The sequence below is a fragment of the Rutidosis leptorrhynchoides genome, chromosome 6, assembly GCF_046630445.1.
Source record: "Rutidosis leptorrhynchoides isolate AG116_Rl617_1_P2 chromosome 6, CSIRO_AGI_Rlap_v1, whole genome shotgun sequence".
NCBI lineage: Eukaryota > Viridiplantae > Streptophyta > Magnoliopsida > Asterales > Asteraceae > Rutidosis > Rutidosis leptorrhynchoides.
In genome coordinates this window covers 147,629,562-147,649,059 of record NC_092338.1, presented here as the reverse complement: position 1 = coordinate 147,649,059, position 19,498 = coordinate 147,629,562, and positions in this window count along the sequence as shown.

Sequence of the window (19,498 nt, the reverse complement as noted above, 5' to 3'; positions counted from 1 at the left end):
ATGCTATTGTTTATGCTAGTTGCGGTATTGGAGATTTTTAGCTTCGTACTTGATATGGTATGCTAAATATATTGCTAGCATGTATACGGTATGTGAGTAAGTGTTTGCAAGTAGGTATATTATATATGTATGTGTATAACTATTGCATTCACTAAGCGTTTTGCTTACCCTCTCGTTGTTTACCTTTTTATAGGCTCTGGCGTGGACAGGGGAAAGGGTATTCATTTGGACAAGTGATCTCGCTTTGCGTTGATAGGAGATGCTTTTTGGGATGTTTAGCTTTTGAAGTTTGACCAAGATTTGGGTAGTTTAACCCTCAAACACCATGCTCAAAGTGTCGTTTGGAATTTAAACTAATGTGGTCGAAACTTATATTTTGTACGAAACTCGTATTTCGGCATATGTGGGCCCGGTTTCATAAAACTTGTTTTATTATTGAAACGTGTTAGTTTTACATATTATAATGTGTTGTGAAAAGCGTTTCGTCTAAAAGTGTCGGGAAGTGGGAGATCTTTAAACGAAAATTGGACATTTTGGACAGCGGGCTACCAGGCCTTGTGCGCGCCGCGCACGCAAGGGGCTGCGTGCCGCTCACCCTACAGATAAAAAAAAATAATTCGCGTATTCAGTTGGATAACAGGTTGGGTTGTTACAAGTGGTATCAGAGCATGATTTAAGGGATTTAGGCGACTTGAGATAGGTGCCTAGACTTGGACTTTATTGTGTATGCGATTTATGCGGGACTTGTAGGAGACGGGTCAGACCGGGATTGGTTAGTGCCTAGTTTTATGTGAACTAACCTTGCGCTAATTGTTTTGTGTTGTGTTTGCAATCATCAAGCGAGATAGATGTTGTACTAGCAAGTTAATGCGACGTGCTCGCGTAACAATGATTAGCTACCATTGTTACGGGTTCAAATCGTGTCAAACAAGCGATGTACGATGATTGTTGAGCAAGATGGGGCGGTGAGGTGTATTTGTATATATGTGTCATGTCTCTTCGTTTCATGGTTTAACCTATTTCCATTTTATAGAATGAAGATGAGAAACGAGCATGATACCAATGAAGGAGGTACGAGCGAGGACGCCGAGTTCACGGCCAAGGTTGAGGCCATTATGCAAAGGAGTCACACGGCTTTTCTAGAGGACGTCAAGAAGATGTTCTTAGATTCGATTGATGAACAAGTAGTCAATCTAGTCAAGAAACAAGTTAAGATTGTTTTTCAAGAAGATAACATCGGAAGGCGAGACTTCTACTATAAAAATTTCAAAGATGCTCAACCTCCCACCTTTGAGGGAGAACGAGACCCACTCAAGAGTGCTCGTTGGATCTTTGATATGGAGGGGGCTTTTCGTGCTAGTGAGTGCCCTCTCGATAAGAGGACGAGGTATGGTAGTAGCATGATGAGGGGTGATGCCAAGTTGTAGTGGGATGCGAAAATCCGACTTTATGGTGAAGAACAAAGTATGAGTTTGACGTGGGGCGAGTTTAAGGGGGAATTTTTCAAGGAGTACTGAACTTCGGCCGATCTTTCGAGGCTTAAGGACGAGTTGCGTACTTTAAGGCAAGGGTCAATGTATTTGAACACTCTCAAGTCCACCTTTTTATCAAAGACCCAATTTTGCCCGGAGTATGTCGGGAATGCCATATGTTGAAAGAAGATTTCTATCGAACCTTGAATGATAACTATCAAGAAAGGATTAGTAGGAACTCGACGAAAACTTTTGATGAGTTGTTTGATATCGCTAAGGGTTTTGAGTCGCTTGCTCCGAGAAAGAGTGACTTCACCTTTGGCAAACGAAAATTTAAAGCTACTAGCCATTCGAACAAGAAGAGTAGGAGTGTGACCGAGAGCGTCGGTAGTGTAAAAAGGGGGGCTTCTAAGGGTTTTGGACCCACATGCTACAATTGTGGGCGACAAGGGCACATGGCCCGTGATTGTACGAACTCATCTTCCAACAAAATCGTTTGTTTTAATTGTCAAAAAGAGGGTCACCGAAGGACGGAATGTCCCGATTTGAGGAATGATCAAGTTAAGAAGCTAGAAAAGGCGGTGGGGATGGTGAGGGGACGAAATTACTTAATGACCCATGATGAGGCCAAGCAATAAAATGAAGTTGTCTCAGGTACTTTCATGGTTAACTCTAATCTGGCAAGGATACTATTTGATAGCGGTGCTAATTGATCGTTTGTGTCTCCGCATTTCGTGTCTAAGCTTGATAAACCGCTAGCTAAGTTAAGTCATCCGGTAGAAGTTGAAATAGCGGATGGTAAGACGGTGCTAGGGGTTGATGTGTGTAATGATTGTGATGTTGTGTTTGGTACCAAAACCTTTAAAATTAATCTCATCCCGATGACTTTGGGTGAGTTCGATATTGTCGTTGGTATGAGTTGGCTCGATCGTTATAGAGCCGATATTGCATGCCATAAAAAATCTATTCATGTGAAGACCCATAGTGGGGGAGAGTTAATTATACATGGCGAGAGACGGAGAAGACTTGTGCCATTATGAACTTATGCACGTGTACGTCGTTTTCTTATTAGTGGTGGCATGGCTTTTCTTGCTCATGTAGTTGATACTCGTGAAGAGCTACCACCCATTCATTAAATTCCGATGATTAATGAATTTGAAGACGTTTTTCTGGATGAATTACCGGGTGTTCCGGCGGAAAGACAAGTTGAATTTCGCATTGAGTTGGTTCCGGGTGCTACTCCCATTGCTAAAACTCCTTATCGTTTAGCACCAACGAAAATGCAAGAATTGTTAAATCAAACCCAAGAGTTGCTTGAAATGGGTTTTATTCGACCGAGTGCTTCGCCATGGGGCGCTCCGGTTTTATTCGTGAAGAAGAAGGATGGTAGTATGCGGATGTGCATCGATTATCGGGAGTTGAATAAAGTGACGATCAAGAATCGTTATCCATTGCCTCGGATTGACGATTTGTTTGATCAACTCCAAGGCGCGACATATTTTTCTAAAATTGACTTAAGGTCCGGCTATCACCAAATGCGGGTCCGTGAGGAAGATATCGAGAAAACGACTTTTCGAACGCGTTACGGGCATTTTGAATTTGTAGTAATGCCTTTTGGTCTTATGAATGCACCGGCGGCGTTCATAGATCTTATGAATCGAGTGTGCCAACCTATGTTGGACAAGTCGGTAATTATGTTCATTGATGACATACTTGTCTATTCGAAAAGTATGAAGGAACATGAACGTCATTTGCGCGAAGTATTGAAGACGTTGCGAAAGGAGAAGTTGTATGCTAAACTTTCCAAGTGTGAATTTTGGCTAAGGGAAGTGCAATTCCTTGGCCATTGATTGTACTCCAAATGAACATATATTTAGGTGCAATATCCTTCCAAAATGTAAAGTTTTTAGTTGCAATTGTTCTATTTTCAAGTAATATTCGTTTAAATAAATAAGTGCAAAGACAAAAGAAGAAAACGAAGATTTGAAGATGCAAATGACCAAAAAGCTCAAATGTACAAGTTAAACTCAAGTGGTTCAATTTATTGATAAATAACATCTAAAAATGACAAGAGTACAAGCTGCGAAACGTAAAGTACAAGATATTAAATCATACGAAAAGGCGTTCGAAAATCCGGAACCTAGACATGAACCAAATATCAACGTACAACTCAACGAAGCTAAATTTACAAGTCAACTATGCACAAGAATATAATATAATATATAATTAATTATATATTATAATATATATATTATATATTATATTATACAAAGCCGCCCACGTTTAAATTAATTGGTGAGCTGGAGTGCGAAACTCCGCGATCGCGAAGCTGTAAAGGGGAAATCCATAGCGATTGCAGAGCAGCCCAGGATCAAATTGCCCTATAAAAGCTCACACATTCTGCTCGAATTCTGCACCCCATTTTCTCCGAATCTCTCAATATATACGATATATATATATATATATATATATATATATATATATATATATAATATTAATTTTAATTTAAGTTTAATAGTAATAATTTTGGTTATTGTAAGAAATGTTTTACGGGTTTTAAAGTCGGAACTCTGTCTGTGTAACGCTACGCAATAAATAATCACTGTAAGCTATGTTCTTCCTTTTTCAATTAATGTCTCGTAACTAAGTTATTATTATGCTTATTTAATCCGAAGTAATCGTGATGTTAGACTAAATATTAAGACAGGGTTATTGGATTTTGTACCATAATTAGGGTTTGGACAAAAGACCGACACTTGTGAACATTGGACTATTGACTATTAATAGGTGGGGGGTATTGTCTAATTGAATGACAACTCATTGGAACCTGTCGAACCTATCTTCAAATTAGTTAATCTAATAATTATTAAAATGATTACGAATGTCCTATTTAGTGACATTTATACGACACCGTTTACAATCATTTAATTAATCAATTAGATTGGGTAATTGATTATTCATTATGGCCAAGTGAATAAATTAATGTATCATGGACTAATTAAAACAGGGGTGGATTACATACAAGGGTAATTGGTGTAATTTTTAACAAAGTATTAAAACCTTGGATTACACGCAGTCGATAACCTGGTGTAATTATTAACAAAGTATTAAAACCTTGTTACAGTTTGAATCCCTAATTAGTTGGAATATTTGACTTCGGGAATAAGGTTAATTTGACGAGCATTTTATAATTATGACTGATGGACTATTATGGGCAAAAACCAGATAGGTATCAAATAGATCAGGACAAAGGACAATTGACCCGGAGTAATAAATTAAAATCAAAACGTCAAACATCATGGTTACGGAAGTTTAAATAAGCATAATTCTTTTATCGTATTTCTCATCGTACTTTTATTTACCGTCATATTATTATTCGCAATTTTATATATCGTCATTTAAATACTATTATTTATTTTACGCATTTTAATTATCGTCATTTATCTTTACGCTTTATTTAAAATCGACAAACCGGTCATTAAACGGTTAAACCCCTTTTTTTAATATTACTACTTATATATATATATATATATATATATATATATATATATATATATATATATATATATATATATATATATAAAATATATATTTAAATATAGTTATTAAAAATATAGTACGTAATCACTAGCTCCCTGTGGAATGAACCAGACTTACTAAAAAATACACTACTATATGATAATGCTAAAAACGAACATATATTTCATAGCATTATCATTCAAGAAAGACAAGCTTTTAGTTGCAATTTTCTATTTACAAGTGATATTCGTTTAAATGATAAAAGGTGAAGACAAAGACAGATTCGACGATTTGAAGACGCAAACGACCAAAAAGCTCAAAAGTACAAAGTAAAATTCAAGTGGTTCAAATTATTGATGAGAAACATCTAAAAATTACAAGAGTACAAGCCGCTAAACGCAAAGTACAAGATATTACATCGTACGAAAGGACGTTCGAAAATCCGGAACCGACACCTGAACCGAGCATTAACGCGCGAGTCAACGGAGCTAAAATTACAAGTCAACATTGCACAAGAATATAATATAATATATATATAATTATATAAAATTATATATATTATATTATATATATTAAATAATCGAGCAGCCCACGTTTTAAAAGCAAAATATCTGAGTACAGTTGTTCATGCGATCGCATGGCCAGGAAGAAGATAATTCATGCGATCGCATGACACTAGAAGACTGGCCACATCTATAAATCGGAACGTTTTCTGCTCGAATAAAACACACCTATATTATATATCTTACTCTCTCTCAATATATTTATATTTATAATTTTAATTTTAATTTTAGTTTTAAGTTAATAATAATAATAAGGTTATAGTAGCGAATGTTTTAAGGTTTTGTAAGTCGAAACTCTGTCCGTGTAACACTACGCGATTAATACTCATTGTAAGTTATGTTCAACCTTTTTAAATTAATGTCTCGTAGCTAAGTTATTATTATGCTTATTTAAGCCGAAGTAATCATGATGTTAGACTAAATATTAAGACTGGATTATTGGGCTTTGGACCATAATTGGGGTTTGGACAAAAGACCGACACTTGTGGAAATTGGACTATGGGCTATTAATGGGCTTTATATTTGTTTAACTGAGTGATAGTTCGTTAATTTAATATAAAGATTTACAATTTGAGGTAATTATAAATAACCACATACATTCGATCAGACACGATGGGCGGGATATTTATAAATACTAATAATCTTTCATTTAACCGGACACGGGAATGGATTAATAGTCAATGGACTCATTAAAACAGGGGTGGATTACATACAAGGAAAATTGGTGTAATTGTTAACAACGTATTAAAACCTTGGGTTACACACAGTCGATAACCTGGTGTAATCATTAACAAAGTATTAAGACCTTGTTACAGTTTAAGTCCCCAATTAGTTGGAATATTTGACTTCGGGTATAAGGGTAATTTGACGAGGACACTCGCACTTTATATTTATGACCGATGAACTATTATGGAAAAAAATCAGATGGACGTATCAAATAAACCAGGACAAAGGATAATTAACCCTTGGTAATAAACTAAAATCAACACGTCAAACATCATGATTATGGAAGTTTAAATAAGCATAATTCTTTTAATTTATATCTCATCGTACTTTTATTTACCGTCATTTTATTTATCGTCATTTTATTTATCGTACTTTAAATTACTGCAATTTTATTTATCGCACTTTTATTTATCGTCATTAACTTTACGCTTTAAATTAAGTCATTTTTATATTTAATATTTTACATTAGGTTTTAATTGTGACTTAAGACGTAAAATCGACAAACCGGCCATTAAACGGTAAAACTCCCCTTTTATAATAATAATACTACTTTTATATATATATACATATTTATATATAAATATAGTTTAAAATAAATATAGCGTTAAACTCAGCTAGATCCCTGTGGAATGAACGGGACTTACTAAAAACTACACTACTCTACGATTAGGTACACTGCCTATAAGTGTTGTAGCAAGGTTTAGGTATATCCATTCTATAAATAAATAAATAACTTGTGTAAAATTGTATCATATTTAATAGTATTTCGTAGTAAAATATAATCTATTTCGTACTACACTTCACACACATCAAGTATTTTTGGCGCCGCTGCCGGGGACACGCCAAAGCGAAACTCCATATTAAAAAAATATATTTATTTTTAATCTATTTTTGTAAAAAAATAAAGGAATTTTTAAATATTAAAATACAAAAACATAAAAAAAATAAAAGAAAAATATATATCTATATTTTTAAGTATTTAAATTAAAAAGTTTATAATTTTATTTTTCTTTTGTTAAAAATTAAAACTAATAAGTAAGAATTTTTTATAAGTTTGTATTACATATTATTTTCTATAAAATCAAAAAAAATATAAATAAGTATTCGGGCATGCCACTGTAGCAGCCCAAATATCAGGCCTGGTATCCTAACCCATGCGACCGCATGGCTGTATAACTTCAACATCATGCGAACGTATGACATGATTTGACAGGTCTGGTACCTCGTCTGTACGAATTAGGGTTAGGGTTTATTAATTATTATTATTAATTAATTAGTAATTAGGGTTAAATTTAATAATAATTAGTTTAGTTTTTAAATTAAATTTGTATTTTTAAGTGTTAATTTAGTTTTATTAATTATAAAATTAATACTTTTATGAAATAATAATATAAAAATAATATTTTTATAAAAATAAGTAATTTTATCATTTTTTATATCTTTTTGTATTTTGTATTTTTCTTTATTATCGTTTAATTCCTAATTTGTATTTTTTTATCGTTCGTAATTAGTTTTAAACTTAGTTTTTGCCGTAGTTAATTTTTATTTCTAGATTTTTAGGATTTGCCGTAAAATCCCTTAAGTGATTTTTCTTTAGATTAAGATTTAGACGCTTTAGAATTTTACGACGTTACTTATCGCTTTAATATTTAATAGGTTTTAGTGCCTTTTTAAGTTATTGCCGTTTTGGATATAGAATTCCTTTAAGCTTTAATACTTTTAGGCGCAATTTTTTAGCCTTAAGTTTTTAGACTTTTAAGTTTCGACGCTTTACTTTCTTATTATTATTTTTTGACTTTTTGATTCCCGACGTTTGTTTTTCGACCTCTTGTTTTTCGACGCACTCTTTTTCTTTTCTCATTTCTACGCTCTAGTTTTTAGGACATAGAATTTTCTATATTTTCTTTAAATCTCGACGAAAAATTATTTTAAGCGGTTAAATTGATAGACATCCAAAATTTTCTGGTTCGTAATAATAGTTGAATTTGTTAGTGGCGAGTTGTGGGCTTCCGATTTAAAGAGTCCTGGCTACCTGCTGCATCTATTGGCTATTCTAAACGTGGGCAAAATCAGAAAAGTCTATTAATTTAATAACTTATATAATTTTTATCTTTATAACTAATAGGATATTCTGTGAATGCACCGAGCAAAACGTTCACCACCTTTCATACGTTCACCTCCTCTAACTCGATCAAGATATCTAGCCAATATTGTCGCCATTGATTTTTCTTTAGAATCATCATCAAGTCGACCAAGTACTCCAATTCAAATTTCCGATAATCCATTTTTTGAACCCAACCTCACAATTGAGAACCCGGAGGATATTCAAGGACAATTCAGAGATCCTGAACCACTAATTATTCCTCCTGAACCACAAATTACTCATCCAGAGATTGTCGAGGAAGAAACCATTAAATCGGAATCCTCTAGTGATTCAGATTCAACAAATTCAATCATGGAAAATCAAGAACCTCTAAGTATGAAAGATCGAATGAGAGCTACACGCACTGGCCAAGGTCATGCCATTACTCAACCAGATATTAATGCGCCAGATTATGAAATTAAAGGATAAATCCTACACATGGTAACTAATCAGTGCCAATTTAGTGGTACGCCAAAAGAAGATCCAAACGAACATCTTCGTACCTTTAATAGGTGTGACGACCCGGAAATTTCCGACCAAATTTAAACTTTAATCTTTATATTATTCCGACACGATAAGCAAAGTTTGTTAAGTTAAATCTCAAGAATTTTAAACTGTGTTCATACATTCATTATAACCTCGACCAAATTCCGACGATTCACGAACCGTTATATATAAATAGATATGTATATGTATGTATATATATATTATAACTTGAGAATATTAATAAAGTATTAAACGTATAATACTTTACACGAACGTATTTGTTTCAATATGATTTTCGACGAAAAAAAATATATTAAATGATTGAATTATCAGAAATATTGAATTATGATTACAAGTCTCTGGTGAGAGGTCCACTATGATTTGAGAAAATCTATTCCTCTTAACGATATTCAGAATAATTTGTAAAGCTATTTATAAATAAAAACAAAAAGTGTCATTTACGAAAGTTAGACAAAAGTTAGTGGAGAATTGGTTTCCATAATATTCTATTAATCTATTTTCAAACGTACAAAGACGTTTTCAGTTTAAAAAGAACTTTATTATTAAAACATATATAACTTTTATAGATATCTAGAATCACTTTTGACAACTCATTACTTAACCAGTATAATAAATATAACGATATTTATATTTTATTTCATTAAATATATATAACGATTTAAATTAATATTATATATATTTATACGCGTATTATACATACATAGTTTTTTATACTTTTACTATACTTTAACTTTACCTTTACTTTACTTTTACTTTACTTTAACTTTAATAATTCACTTTAATAATTCATACTTTAATAATTCACTATAATAATTCATACTTTAATAATTCATACTTTAATAATTCACTTTAATAATTCATACTTTAATAATTCACTTTAATAATTCATACTTTAATAATTCATTTTTTTAATTCAAAAATCTATTATAAATAGAATTCAATAGGTTTCATTATTTCATAGAAACTTGAAAATATATTTCTCTAAACTCTCTCAATTGATTTATATATATATATATATATATATATATATATATATATATTTGCTCTGTATTATTTCAAGATATTATTAGTATACATAAAATATTACGACGGAGTGCTGTCCGAGTGATTTCAAAATAGTTTTTTTGAATGAGTCGAAGCTAAGGAAATTATGGGTTATAGCTATGGAGGTGATGGGTATGGTTCATGGGTATGCTCGTGAGGTCAATCTAGTGTTTATCATATCCGTTGTGTCTACGTACTTTCCTGCAATATTGAATCTCAATATTGATACGTTCGTGAATCCGAGGCCAACCTTGCACTTATTAAATGACGTTATATGTATTTTTACTACGAAATACAGTATTGTGAGTTTCATTTGCTCCCTTTTATATATATTTTTGGGACTGAGAATACATGCGCTATTTTTATAAATGTTTTACGAAATAGGCACAAGTACTAAAACTAATTCTACGTGGGTTTAAACCAGAAATATACCCTTAGCTTGGTAACATTAAACTACTTGTCTATGTACGATAGGCGCGAATCCTAAAGATAGATCTATTGGGCCTGACAAACCCCATCCTGACTATGGGATGCTTTAGTACTTCGAGGTTATTTTAAACACACCTGATCTGGTGTACTTCAGAGGGTAAAACATGAACGTTAAGGATTGTTACCAGGTGCCTACAACTTATAGAATACTTTTATACACTTGCGAGTGTACATATATTTATAAACGGAAATCTTGTGGTCTATTAATATATTGAAATGATTGTTATGATAAACCTATGAACTCACCAACCTTTTGGTTAACACTTTAAAGCATGTTTATTCTCAAGTATTAAAGAAATCTTCCGCTGTGCATTAGCTCATTTTAAGGATATTACTTGGAGTCATTTATGGCATATTTTGAAAGACGTTGCATTCGAGTCATTGAGTTCATCAAGATTATTATTAAGCCAATTATAGTTGGATGTATTATGAAATGGTGTGCATGCCGTCAACTTTCATTGTAAAGAAAGTTTGTCTTTTAAAAACGAATGCAATGTTTGTAAAATGTATCATATAGAGGTCAAATACCTCGCGATGTAATCAACTATTGTGAATCGTTTATAATGTATATGAACGGGTCCTTTCAGTTGGTATCAGAGCGGTGGTCTTAGCGAACCAGGTCTGCATTAGTGTGTCTAACTGATAGTCGTTAGGATGCATTAGTGAGTCTGGACTTCGACCGTGTCTGCATTTCAAAAGTTTTGCTCATCATTCTTGTCGGAAATTACCTGCTTATCATTCTTAGTCTAGACACATCTTATTACATTGATTGCATGAATAGTGTATAGACAAAATTCATATCTTAGCGTATCTGCTAATTCATATCTTATCGTATCTGTTACTGTAAACTTTGCCTGACATATTCCGTAAATTCCTCCGTAATCTACGAAACCTTTTGCTCTATATAATTAGAATACCACCCGATAGCCGGAAAATCATTTCATATCGAAAAATTCTTTATTCAATTGTACGAAATGGAATTCGTCATTAGTTTAAGTCCCTCGGATTCCGAAATGGAATCCCACTCAAGTTCCGAAAGCAGTGTGACCGGAATGGATCAACCAATTAGTCATCATCTATTCTGGATGAATTGGGGATGGGTTCGTAGCCTCCTTAATCATTGGAGACAAGAAAAAGGTGATCCCTTCCATCCACCACATTGCCCTCTTGGCGAAGAACCTGAAGCACTTACCGGCGAACCTATCCGAAACACCATTTTCTCTCTTATTTCTAGAGTATCTCGTCACGATTATATACTACACCAAATTCTCGGGGTGATTGTCCGCTCGTCCGAACCGACAATCACCCCGGTGTAATAGAAGAAGTCAACGAGCTTCGCGCTCGGGTAGTGGCTTTTGAGAATTTGGTGCAAAGGTTACAAACACCAGCAGCAGCAGCATAAACAGTACCACCATCAGCAACACCAACAGTACCATCACCACCACCAACAACAACATCCACATCCCACACCGCAACATCACAATATGTATCTCAAACATCAACGTCATACGCCCTGTAAATATCCAGGAATATCAACAACAACAAACGATGAAGTATTAATTCATAAACTTCATTGAAGAGATATCTCTGCGGCAGTTATGTAATCTCCAAAATCTTAGAGATTATTTAATTCTGACCGTAAATCGGATGAGTGAACGGAGATGGTAGAGTAGAAACTTTGATCGAAAATGGTGTACGATTTACAAGCTAGAATTGTTTTACCAACAGCATCAACAGGACCGTAGCATCATCAACACAGTCAGTGCCGTCAGTATCGTCAGAATCAACAGCACCTGTAACATCACAAACTCTGTCAGTTCAAGAATCATTGTGGACATCATTACGAATCAACAACAAATATATTGTATCAATGAGTTATGAAGTATTAACTCATTTCCAATCGAAAGATTTATATGTATATTTTATATGTATAAATTTTTAAACCATAATAAATCTTCCCGTACTAAGCTATTATATGTGAATCTTAACTACTCAGTTAATTCATATTACAAATATGCAATGATGTACGTCCTTCGTCTGCAACTTAACCATCGTTAATTACAATCTCTGTCTCAATTCAATAAAAAATCCAATTCATAATAAATCAAGTGTATTATTCGAATATATGTTTGATTTTACACTTTCATCATCGATGTACTCGAAACTTTTCAAATAACATCATTCGTACCTTGCGAAGTTCACAAGAATTTCACGAAAACCAACAAATAACAAAGTAATGATTCATAATTTCAATATTATTGAAGAAATACTTATGCAATTTATAAAGTTTTAGGGATTACTCAATTCTAGTTCCAACCATAAAACAAATGAGTTTAATTTAATATTAACTCGTTAAATCTATATTACATCTAAAGAAAATATACACATATATTTTCATAAAGACTGTAATAAACTTCTTTTGTACAAAATATTAATTGTGAAATTTTTTTTAACGGGTAGGTAATACCCGAGAGATATATAAATTCACAATTAATATATTACATTTTTCAAAACTGATTCAGCAATCATCAACTATACTCCCTACTTTCACAACAATATCCATTCTTTCATATAAATCAAAAAAATCATACTCATTCAAATTCAATTATATATTCTGATTTTGAAATCGCATAATTCAATTCGAAATATAACCAGTATCATCACTCTTAGATTTCTATATCTTTCAAAGCTATACTTTGACTTCAAAACTGTGTTAGAACATCATATGTATTAACGATTACAATATGTGCTCAAACCCTTCGAAATTCCTGAAGACACTTCAACTAAGGAACAATCGAGATGATGATCCAACCACATGTTACCCACAGTTATACACCTGAAAAACTCTCAAAACCCAAGTCATAGTTCGACACGTATCCGTGTTAGACCCTTTGGCATTTACTAGCTAAAATAACTTTTCAATTCCGTTTCAAAATAGACAGTTTTGTCACAGCTCCAGCAAGTCATCTTCGACTTCTCAATCAAAACAGTCTTATTATAACCTCGATAGATACGTTGCCCTTTCGCCAACGTTACCGGGGAATCGTTTATATTCACCACATTAGCAATAAACTTACCAACAACTTCATTGATCTTTGACTTTCCAAAAAAAAAAAAAATCATTATAATTATCGAAACCCTATCATATACTCATTCGTACCTTATAACAAGAATTGCCATACCAATTATTGAGAATCAGCAATCAGTATTTTGAAACCTCGCAGCATGTCTACATCAATAATTACATATACACACAATGTCTACCTCCAAGACTTACATTCTTTGAATGAGAAATTTCTGAAAAACACCCTAAACTGCGAACCAGTTCTCGAAATTTTGAAAAATGCTGATGAAGCAGCAAAAACTGTAAACGACCTTAACAGTAAAAAGTTGGATGATAAAGGATAGTATATTGGCAAAACTCAGAAAAAGAGAAGCTTTGGAACTGGAAAACGGATTGAGCAAAGTATGAAGGAGGCTGTGGACAAATCACAAAGGCTGAACCTTCCATCAAAGAATCCAAATGATTCAGTACTTGCTGAAGTCATTAACGAATACCTTGCTCCTGACTCTAAACCCCTGCGGATAATATCCTTCATCATCCTCTGATATTAGACATTCTAAGATATCATCGTATCTTTCATTATAAATATCATCCATACTTCTGAAGATATTTTTATAATTTTTCTTATCTGAAATCATTTACCTCTTCGCGCTATCTGTATTATATCATAAAAGAAACTGTTTTAGTTTCTAAATTCTGAAACATTCGAGTTTAAAATAGGAATATTCTTGAAGAAGTGTTGGGAGCTGAAGCATGAGTTAGTATAATATAATAACACTTGATCAACGTGATTATATTACAGTAATTCATGCTGAGTTTCTAAATGGAACATGATGATTCACAGATCATAACGTCATCATGTGCTATGTTACACGACTTTTGTATTCTCTTTGATCTCTAAATATCAAGAAAATATTTCTTGATGATTCGGTCTTTTCCGAGGTATTCTGGTAATTTGACAAGTCAAGATCGTGTCATTACAATTTCCTTCCTAGAACATTAACAATGTTCATTCCGAAATTTATATCTGCGAATTCTGGACCATTACAAGCGGTGCTTAATCGCAAGAAGAAGAAACGAAAGGACAAAGCTCCGAACTAGAAATGGGAGTATAAATCATAGCAAATAGAAGAGAGCATTAACTGTGGATGACAATGATTATAGAAGAAGCAAGGACTTTGAAATATAAGGGAAGATATAAAACCCAACAACAACCCAGAAATCACAAACCGTATATATCAATGCATATAGCAATATAAAGACACGGGAGAACTAAAAACACTATAAAACCAAGAGTATAGTAGAAGTAAATAGATTCTTCTGGAGGCAGATGAAAAAGAAGAGCGATAGATATTAAAGTGATGAGTATATCAAGAATCAGCACTGGATGAAACATATTGACAAATACTTTAAAATATGAGTTGAGAAGGTGTGAGTTGTAAGAAAACAAATGAGGTGGATTTATAGTGAAATATCCGACAGAGAAATTAAAATGGATTATCGCATTAATTCGAAGAGGATCATAATTTCCTTAATCGCTGAATAATCAAATCCAATATAGATTACAAAGATTTTCTTTTCGGAGATCAATCGTGATGACGTCAAAAGATACGACGAATCACTATTATCTTATTTCATTCATTTACGATAACTTCACTCACACGCTTCGAGTAATCGAATTATTTTATCCATTCTTCTTGAACATGATAAAACTCTATAATCGTTATAATAACATTCTCATTGTTAGTCATGACGACCTCTATCAAATTTCGGGGACGAAATTTCTTTAACGGGTAGGTACTGTGACGACCTGGAAATTTCCGACCAAATTTAAACTTTAATCTTTATATTATTCCGACACGATAAGCAAAGTTTGTTAAGTTAAATCTCAAGAATTTTAAACTGTGTTCATACATTCATTATAACCTCGACCAAATTCTGACGATTCACGAACCGTTATATATAAATAGATATGTATATGTATGTATATATATATTATAACTTGAGAATATTAATAAAGTATTAAACGTATAATACTTTACACGAACGTATTTGTTTCAATATGATTTTCGACGAAAAAAATATATATTAAATGATTGAATTATCAGAAACATTGAATTATGATTACAAGTCTCTGTTGAGAGGTCCACTATGATTTGAGAAAATCTATTCCTCTTAACGATATTCAGAATAATTTGTAAAGCTATTTATAAATAAAAACAAAAAGTGTCATTTACGAAAGTTAGACAAAAGTTAGTGGAGAATTGGTTTCCATAATATTCTATTAATCTATTTTCAAACGTACAAAGACGTTTTCAGTTTAAAAAGAACTTTATTATTAAAACGTATATAACTTTTATAGATATCTAGAATCACTTTTGACAACTCATTACTTAACTAGTATAATAAATATAACGATATTTATATTTTATTTCATTAAATATATATAACGATTTAAATTAATATTATATATATTTATACGCGTATTATACATACATAGTTTTTTATACTTTTACTATACTTTAACTTTACCTTTACTTTACTTTTACTTTACTTTAACTTTAATAATTCACTTTAATAATTCATACTTTAATAATTCACTATAATAATTCATACTTTAATAATTCACTTTAATAATTCACTTTAATAATTCATACTTTAATAATTCATTTTTTTTAATTCAAAAATCTATTATAAATAGAATTCAATAGGTTTCATTATTTCATAGAAACTTGAAAATATATTTCTCTAAACTCTCTCAATTGATTTATATATATATATATATATATATATATATATATATATATATATATATATATATATATATATATATATATATATATATATATATATATATATATATATTTGCTCTGTATTATTTCAAGATATTATTAGTATACATAAAATATTACGACGGAGTGCTGTCCGAGTGATTTCAAAATAGTTTTTTTGAATGAGTCGAAGCTAAGGAAATTATGGGTTATAGCTATGGAGGTGATGGGTATGGTTCATGGGTATGCTCGTGAGGTCAATCTAGTGTTTATCATATCCGTTGCGTCTACGTACTTTCCTGCAATATTGAATCTCAATATTGATACGTTCGTGAATCTGAGGCCAACCTTGCACTTATTAAATGACGTTATATGTATTTTTACTACGAAATACAGTATTGTGAGTTTCATTTGCTCCCTTTTATATATATATTTTTGGGACTGAGAATACATGCGCTGTTTTTATAAATGTTTTACGAAATAGGCACAAGTACTAAAACTAATTCTACGTGGGTTTAAACCAGAAATATACCCTTAGCTTGGTAACATTAAACTACTTGTCTATGTACGGTAGGCGCGAATCCTAAAGATAGATCTATTGGGCCTGACAAACCCCATCCTGACTATGGGATGCTTTAGTACTTCGAGGTTATTTTAAACACACCTGATCTGGTGTACTTCAGAGGGTAAAACATGAATGTTAAGGCTTGTTACCGGGTGCCTACAACTTATAGAATACTTTTATACACTTGCGAGTGTACATATATTTATAAACGGAAATCTTGTGGTCTATTAATATATTGAAATGATTGTTATGATAAACCTATGAACTCACCAACCTTTTGGTTGACACTTTAAAGCATGTTTATTCTCAGGTATTAAAGAAATCTTCCGCTGTGCATTAGCTCATTTTAAGGATATTACTTGGAGTCATTTATGGCATATTTTGAAAGACGTTGCATTCGAGTCATTGAGTTCATCAAGATTATTATTAAGCCAATTATAGTTGGATGTATTATGAAATGGTGTGCATGCCGTCAACTTTCATTGTAAAGAAAGTTTGTCTTTTAAAAACGAATGCAATGTTTGTAAAATGTATCATATAGAGGTTAAATACCTCACGATGTAATCAACTATTGTGAATCGTTTATAATGTATATGAACGGGTCCTTTCAATAGGATTTGTACTCTATTCAAAATTAGAGAAGTTGAGGATGAACAGATCTAGCTCATGTTATTTCCCTGGACTTTAAAGGGAGAAGCCAAAGATTAGTTAGAATCGTTACCTGAAGGGGCGATTGACACATGGGATGTTTTAGTTGAGAAATTTCTTAAAAGATTCTTTCTGGCATCTAAAGCCGTGAGACTTCAAGGAAAAATTGTTACGTTCATGCAAAAGCCAAATGAAACTCTATATGAGGCGTGGACAAGATTCGGAAAGTTGTTGAGAGGATGTCCTCAACACAGTTTAGACACTTATCAAATAGTACAAATATTCTACCAAGGTGTCGACGTTGCTACACGAAAAGACATCGACACAGCAGCTGGTGGTTCCATTATGAAGAAAACCACTACCGAAGTTCACAAGATAATTGATAATACAGCCTCCCACTCGTATGAGTGGCACCAGGAAAAAGATATTTTTCATTCATCTAAAGCGGCTAGAGCCGATTCTAGCCATGACTTTGATTCCTTTTCCGCAAAAATAGATGCTTTCGAGAGACGAATGGAAAAGATGACTAAAGATATTCACGCAATACGAATCAGTTGTGAGCAATGCGGTGGACCACACTTAACGAAAGATTGTCACATTGAACAAACCATGGAACAACGAGAGAATGTTTTCTACATGAACCAAAGGCCTAGAAATAATTATCAAAATAATTATCAACCGCCAAGACCAAACTACAATCAAAATCAGAATTATAACCGAAATGTTCCATACAACAATCAACAAGATCCTAGCAATCAACAAGTATCTAATAATACTTACAACCAGCAAAGACCTATTTTTCTAAATAAACCACCACAAACCAATGATAAAAAGCCAAATTTAGAAGATATGATGTCGAAGCTAGTTGAATCTCAAACTCAATTTTTCACATCTCTGAAACAAACGAATGAACAAAATGCTCAAGCATTTAGAAATCAACAAGCTTCAATTCAAAATTTGGAACAAGAAGTGAGCAACCTAGCAAGGTTAATAGGTGAAAAAAAACTAGAGAGTTTACCTAGTGATATAAATGCTAACCCCCGGAATGAAACAGCTAAAGCCATTACCACAAGAAGTGGTATAACACTTAAACCACCTGAAATGCCTGTAATTTTCGATGACTCTATTCCTACTACACAGGCACAACAGCCTGATCAAGAGAAGGAAACAGAACCGGTAGTTGAAAAGGTTAATGAAGATAACACAGTTAAGGCAAAACCTTATGTTAAACCATACCAACCACCACTTTCTTACCTGAGTAAAATGAGAAAAGAAATACTTGAAGCCGAGCAATCTAAATTCTTGGATATGTTTAAACAAATAAATGTAAATCTTCCTTTCATTGATGTGATTTCAGGAATGCCAAGATATGCTAAATTCTTGAAAGATCTAATCACAAATAGAAAGAAAATGGAAGAACTCTCGGCTGTTACAATGAATGCTAATTGTTCTGCAGTGCTGTTGAATAAGCTACCAGAAAAATTATCTGATCCAGGAAGTTTCACAATTCCATGTTTTCTAGGTAGTCTTAGTTCAATAGAAGCATTGGCAGACTTAGGTGCTAGTATAAATTTAATGACGTATTCACTATACGTTAAACTAGACCTTGGAGAATTGAAACCAACAAGAATAAGCATACAACTAGCCGATCGATCAGTAAAATATCCTAGAGGGATAATGGAGAACATGCTAGTTAAAGTTGGTACTTTAGTATTTCCAGTAGACTTTGTTATTCTGGACATGGAAGAAGATTCTCGAGTTCCTCTCATATTAGGAAGACCATTCTTAAACACAGCTAAAGCAATAATAGACGTGTTTGGTAAGAAACTGACCCTAAGTATAGAGGACGAGAGTGTTACCTTTTCTGTTAATAGAGCCATGCAACAACCGCAATCTGCAGATGATACATGTTATTATATTCAAACTATAGATTCACATGCAGAATTGTTACAAGAATTTCCAGAATTACAAGGAACAGGAGAATGTT